Source organism: Lactuca saligna, chromosome 1 (assembly GCF_052625555.1).
Source record: "Lactuca saligna cultivar CGN05327 chromosome 1, ASM5262555v1, whole genome shotgun sequence".
Lineage (NCBI taxonomy): Eukaryota > Viridiplantae > Streptophyta > Magnoliopsida > Asterales > Asteraceae > Lactuca > Lactuca saligna.
The window spans coordinates 52,101,349-52,109,072 of NC_136417.1; positions in this window are offsets into that span (position 1 = coordinate 52,101,349).

The following is a 7,724-nucleotide window of genomic DNA, read 5'->3' on the forward strand; positions in this document are numbered from 1 at the left end:
TCTTTGTCTTATCCAAGACATCACAACTTTCCACATTTGATGAATGTTATAAACCTTTAATACTTTTTACTCATTGTCACAATCTTAACTTTAAGACTTGTTATTGGAACAAAGTATGATTGTCTTCTTGATTTGACCATTTCATCAATCTTTGATTCCTCTTCTTGGACATACAATTGTACCAAGACTCACTTAGAGGATCAATTGAGATATGGTTCTTAATCATTAAGACCTATCATAAAGCATAAAAGCCACTCTCCCTTCTTCTTAGAATGGAGAAACTCTTATCTTTCTGCCTATTTGATTCTTCTTATTCGTTTGGTTATTGATCTAAACCCTTTAATCAATTCAAAATTACACTTAATCTTGTAAGTATAATCATATTTACTAAACCTTTAGTAAATGATGACGAATATCTTTGTTACTCTTATGGTGAACTTGATCAACACACAACTTTGTGTACTCGATCTCCTAGTCCTTCACTTGACACTTTGTCAACGAATTAGTCTAATTATCAAATATGAAATTTCTCATTCATCATGCAACCAAGTTGCATGATTCCAAGTTTCTGTCCAATTGAAACTTGGGCGATGAGAAACTCTCCCTATTTGGTAAATTCTTGACTTTCCATAACACAATAAGAAACAAATCCATTATTGCTAATAATTTTAACATCAATTTTTTCATACACGCCATTGTAAGGATAAATAAATAAAATTTAAAATCAAAATTTATTTTATTGCGGAAAAATTTGTCCTTCACAATGCAACTCATTGAAAAACTTATGCAAATACATCTTTCTTAGCAATCTATTTCTAACTCTAAGTAGTAGCTCAAGAATCTAATCTTCGAGAAACGCAATCGAAATCCATTCCTTCACGGTTAGATTATGCTCACTTCTTCCCTTAAGCTTCTTTTCTTTTCTTTGATCCTTCTAAACATCAATTGTAATCTTATCACATTATGTATTCAGAACCTAGAATGAAGCTTAAAAGAGTTAGTCAATAGATTTTACCTAAATTAGAGCCATACGTTTCGACTCTCCCATCTCTTAGATCTCTTAGGTAAATAGGGCAACTTCATCTCCAATGCCCATTCTCTTGGCAATAAAAGCAAATTGACTCTTATGGAACAACACATGGAACTACTTCAGACATCGCCTTTCTCTTATGATCAAACTTTTCGATCATTGCATGTCTTTCATTGCCATTGTCTATATCCATAGAGGTCTTGAAGGCAGATTCACCAATCAACTTTGCTTTTCTATTGCGCCAAACCATTGCTGATTCAGCAGCAACAAGCATATAGGTGAAAACTATAAGGGTCACGTCGTAGCTCATCATATAGTACTCTCTTATGAACTTACTATATGAGTTGGGAAGTGACTGAAGAACCCAATCAACAGCCATTTCCTCACAGACAATGGATCCCAACATTCTTAACCTATCAATGTGTGACTTCATCCCTAAGACGTGTGCACACACTGACTTGCCCTCTTTATGTTTACTTGCCAAAAGGGCTTGAGTGATCTTGAACTTTTCAAGCCTTTGAACTTGTGGGTTAGGGAGAATAATTGGAGGAGGAGGAGGAAGTGAAGCATGATTTCTTGTTCCTCGATCGAATCGTGGAATATCATCTTCATGTGGAATGCTTGTTCCACGGGATTTGAGAAGACCATAGTTGTCGAACTTTGACATCGGGAGAAAAATGAATTCAAGTTAGTTGATTGATTGAGTCCCTGGTAAATCACCCAAATGAAATTCCAAGGCTAGGACCCAACACAATATCCTACAACTCGGGAGAGGGATGCCGTAACCCAAATGCAGAACATTTGAAGGTAAGTGAATGACGATTCACTAATTTCCACCATGAAAAACGAAAAAGAAATTTAAGTTTTAAATCTATGAAAACTCCTAGATCCTTTGAGATTCATTGAACATTTCAATGGCATGTTTAAATCTCGATATGCCCCTCTTGTTTGTGACTGGGATGCCGAGGATCACAAAGCGGGTGTGAATAACCATGCAAACTATATGGTGCCCTCACATGTTACAATCACCTATTCGATGTGCCGGTAAACCACACACGCTCCACCGAACTATGACAAACATTGAGTCACCCTTTGCTACCTTTGCTTAGAACCATTTAGTGTGCCGGTAAACCACACACGCTCCACTAACGTCTTCGCAAGGGCACAAAGTGTAATTTCATGGAATTGCATCAATTCACTTTTGCCTAAGTAACTAAGATTGGGAATTTGAAAAACATTTAGTTACTTTGTATTTCATTATACTTATAATGGAAGGTTTCGTCCTATCCTACCCGTTCGGCTAACGACCCTCCACTAGTCAAGAGTGCGGTGGGTAAGAGTGGATACCCATTCAATCGCCATTTTATAGGCAATTTCCTTAAACACCCCTTATAGACCAGCTTCGTGAATGAGGCCTACTAACGGTAAGACTGACTTTTACTCATACTTATATATAATGTTAGACTTTTAATGTTATATATAGTATAGGGTGTATTTTATACTTTTAAAATACTATATGGTTAACTTTAATAATTACACTTTTAATTCAATTAAAAGGTTAACCTAAACTTTTATGGATTTATTAAATCTCTTTTAATTATACACCTTAATTAATTAATAAAACCATAAGGGTGTGATTTGAACTTTTTCAAAACATTACTAGAGTTTTAGAATTTAACATTTCTAATTAACCTTTTAATCAACTTTAAATTCCAAAACTTGAGGGCAAGTTTTGAAACATTTCAAAACATTAGGGTTTTAACTATTTAAATTTCAAAACAACAAAACTTTTGGGGTTCAAATTTAAACTATAAAACCTAAAGGGATAAATTGAAACTATTTCACAAGATAATTCAAATCTAAATTACAAATAATCAAACTTTATCTAATAAAACAAGTGATTATCTAAATTTTGACAATTATCTTCTATTTTGGTAAGGATAATCACATAATAATGAAAAAATTCGGATTTTATCACAAAAACAAGTTTATGGTAATTATCCAAAACCAAAACAGGAAGAAAATCGCGAATCTGAGCTGTCATACCCTTTGACTTGTCGAGTCTGGACCTGGACTCGTCGAGTACAGCTGACTCGGCGAGTTCACCAAGTGACTCGGCGAGTCAAACACTCAGAAACTCAAAAAATCGATTTTCAGTGCTTATTTCGATCAAATATGCATCAATACAATTGAAACCAATCTAGGCTCTGATACCACTGTTGGGTTTTGGTCATAAGACATCCTATGTGCTCATATAAACCCTAATGCTTGGATCTAGGTTTCTCTATTGTACATGCTTTGAATCCAAGACTATAAACCCTAATTCTAGCATACATATAATCATATTAACATGAGAATAAGTTTATAGTGTTACCTTGATTGTTATGTAGCAATAACAATCCCAATTCCTCCTTGAATTGACTTTGGAAGGCTTAGAGTCACAAGTGTCACTCCTCTAATGGCTCACAAACACCATAAGCAAGAGGATGAAGAGGAGAGAGGATGGTGGCTGCCAAAAACGTGTAGAAACCCTTACAAGAAGCTTAGCCACGTTTTTGAGCCTTAAGGGTTCTTTATATAGTTAGGCTATTAGGGTTATCTAACAAGGAAACCCTAATTTGGATGCTTAAGCCCTAAGCAACCCATAGACTCCTTTTATTAAGCCCATGGACGATTTCCTTATGGGATTCCCATTAGAATTCGTCCATCCCTTAATACAAGGCAATCCATGGCCCAAATTGCAATTATCCTATATTTACAATTCCAGTCCCTTAAGTTTAATTAATCTCTTTTAGTCACAAAACTAATTACCAATTAATTATTGACTAATATTAATTAAACAATATGATTTCTCCTTTAATATATTATTCTCATAATACATTAATAAATCATATTTAATCCTTACTCTCCATAAATCATCCTATCAAGTTGCTTTGGTGAAGGCAACCCAAAAGGACCATGCACCATCGGGTCAAGTACATACCAAAATAGTTATGGACTTAGACACTAATCCAACAAAATCCAACTTGTGTAAACATGCAGTCCTGTTAAAAACAGAACCCACATAATCTAAACTAAAAGAAATTCCAAGTAAAAAATATAAAGTATATTTGCATGTTGAATAAATGTAAAAGTAGGTTGTGATTTCCTATAATATAACAAACCTAAGACATGAAATCATTCCCACTACTAAATCGTGAAAATCCAGCTTGGAAATTTTGATTTAAAAATTTGCCAGGAAAACCGCCTTTTTTTTAAAGAGACCAGGAAAACCACCTTGGGTGGCTGGAGTCACATACTCAACACTATATCCACCTTGAGAAGCCTAAATATTATTTTTTACATAATAATAATAATAATAATAATAATAATAATAATTAATCATCAAATATGTGAAAATGTTAAAGAGTAATGAATTATGACATTTACCTGGTTTTGCCCCTGAGTCATCTACCAAATGCACTAAATTTTCAATATATATATATATATATATATATATATATATATATATATATATATATATAAAGAAACAAAGGTTTATGACCACCATTTGGAGCCTCAGGCGGCATATATGAACCTGTATTAACAAATATAACAACATAATTTACTCTTTTAACTTAATATAAGCAATTTGAGTAAAAATATAACTTTTATTGGGAAAAAAAATATTAACCAACCCGATGTTCGTTACTTCTGACACATGACAATATAATGTAATCTTTTTCTCTCCCTTGGAATGAGTCCACACTTGCAAACTGAGTATACAAGATGTAGCTCATAAATTATATGAATTTATGAAAAAATGAGAAAAGAAAAATGTGAAATTACCTCAATGTCCTTGTAAAACTGCTACCTAAGTGCACCGTTTCTTGACATGTAATTAACAATATTTGCACGTTGGCCTTCATATGGTGTTATTGATGGGTTTTATACAAACAATCCTACGTGTACATGCAACCCTAGCATTGGATCTATGTTTTCACTATTAGATACACAACATTATGAACACATAATAAAACTCTAAAGATGATTGCTATTTTCGAAATTAACCAAGAAGGTTAGATTACATACCTCTTGTTGTTATATTGTAATAACAACTTGAATCTTCAAACCCTAAGTCTTGAAAAGGAAGCACCACAAGTGTAGTGCCTCTAATGGCTCACAAACACCAAGAGCAAATGAAGAGGCTATAGAGAAAGAAGGAGAGGTATAAAATTCGTCCCTAAGAATCCTTGGGAAGGTATGGACGAATTCATGAGCCAAAGGGGTGTTTATATAGGTGTAGAGATAGGGTTTCAGTCCTTATCCTTATCTAGTTGCTTGCCCACCAAGCAAACCATAAGATAAGCCTTGAATCCTTATCATGGACAAATTCTAAGGCCTTATCACCTTAAATTCATCCAACCTATCCTTAGGATAATCCTTACCCAATTTTGTAACTATCACATAATTACAATTCAATCCCTCTAGTTTAATTAATTACATTTGGTCACAAAATTAATTCTTAATTAATTATTGACCAATATTAATTAAACAAATATGATTTCTACTTTAATATATTATTCTTATAACATATTAATAAATCATAATAATCTCTTTCTCTATTATTTCTCCAGTCAAGTTGCTTTGGTGAAGGTAACCCAAAAGGACCATGCACAATCGGGTCAAGTACTTACCAATTATGGTTACAGGCTTAGACACTAATCCAACAATCTCCCACTTGAATAAGTCTAGTAACTACAAATGTAAGTACACCTCGATTTGCAATCATAGCTCTCAAAGATGCTGTCAAACTTTGATCTTATCAGTAACCTGTCCTTCAGATAAGGGATCATATATTCCTCCATTCTAGATATCGTATAGACACGAGACATGGATTGAAATTATTCTCTCAGTCTATGTGTTGTTTCTCGATTTCCGATTTACGACGACCAACTAATTGAACAAATCAAATCAGCCCTAGCCCGACCGAGCATTTACGTTTGTCATCACTAAATCATCGAGGGGCCCATAGATATCGCTTTTATCCCACTTTGGGTAAAAGGAATGGATAAACTTCGACTCAATGTTTGCTTGCACTCACTCAGCAAATCAGACACAACAATAAGTTTTATAACACCAAGTTACTAGTGCGTTTACATATTATCAATGTGCAACCGATTTGCAAGATACAACTCACACATCTCGGTTTCAAGAATATAAGATGTTATCGTCTCACCAATCACTCGTGATACAATTCATAGAGTGATCCTATGTGAGCGTGGATTTAATCCAATGCTCAAATCTTATTCATAAGCACTCGTGAACGTTGCAGCACACATTTACTTATGTCTAATACTCTTTTAGACAATCCACACACCAATTCACGACAGTCTTCATTCATATCTACTTCCAATATATGAATGACTGTGGCCCGTTCGAATAATTTGACTATTCTTAACCAATTAAATTATTCAGGAAGTCAAAACATGTAAAGTGAAACACAAGGATAATACTAATCCCATATGGCCCCAAACCCTTGAGTATAAATAAAACATCTTTTATTTATCACCATATCAATTACTCATTATTTGTCGTTTCGGGTAACCAACTTCTTACTTGAATTACAACACTTGTCCCATGCTCATAGCATGCACACAATGTTTACCTATGGTTCTTTCTTTGTGAAATAGATCAAATTGAACACATTTCCAATCATTCTCATTTCACAACTCCAAATCCTTTTCCATAAGTGAAAGAATATCAAATTCTTGCTACTTATAGAATATGCTAGATTCTAACATTTTATGCAATGATCCTTTCGTAATGTCACTGCACCAAAGTCAGAAAGACTATTGCCAATGATATTACAAAGTCCTCTATCGGAGATTGTTACAAGACAATTCCTTAGATATGATGTCTCTCACTCAAATGTTTCTAATCTAGACATAGATTTTCAATATTCAATTCCCAATATGGACACGTTTCCATATTTTCCATATGACAACTTATTCTTAATAGAATGTTATCTATTCATGTCGATATGGTCCATCCAATATGGAAACATTTCCATATTCTCCATATGACAACTCATTCTTAATAGAATCTTTTCTATTCATAATAATGTCGATATGGTCCATCCAATACCATGCTTCCAACTATTCACAAGCAACCAATCCTCGTCGAACTTTGGATTGTCCTTTGATAGTTGTTTAATTATTTTAGTCAAAACCGATTCTAGTCCCTTTTCCATTTAAATGTGCTAGACATTTGGAAAATTTTAGAATGGTCAAATATTAAAGCATTTGCAATCGACACTATACCCGAAGCGTATGGAACACGATGCATAATGTTTTATTTGCTATGTTCTCAAAATTCGAATTGTGAATTGTTGTACATTTTGACCATACACTCCCTTTATGTAGTCATATACCACTCATATACAACCTTATATGGTTGTAACACTTCATAATAATAAGTGTTTAATAATCCCTAAAGAGGTCCCACTACAATAAATAGTTATTCCAAGCACTAATTACACCCATATATATATATATATATATATATATATATATATATATATATATATATATATATATATATATGTCATTATATGGTTAATAGGATCCGTGGGGTGCTCAAGTCCGCAATTAACACTCAACCTCCTAAACTAATCCTACCGTCGCATCACTCACTACATGTTAGTTCATACCCC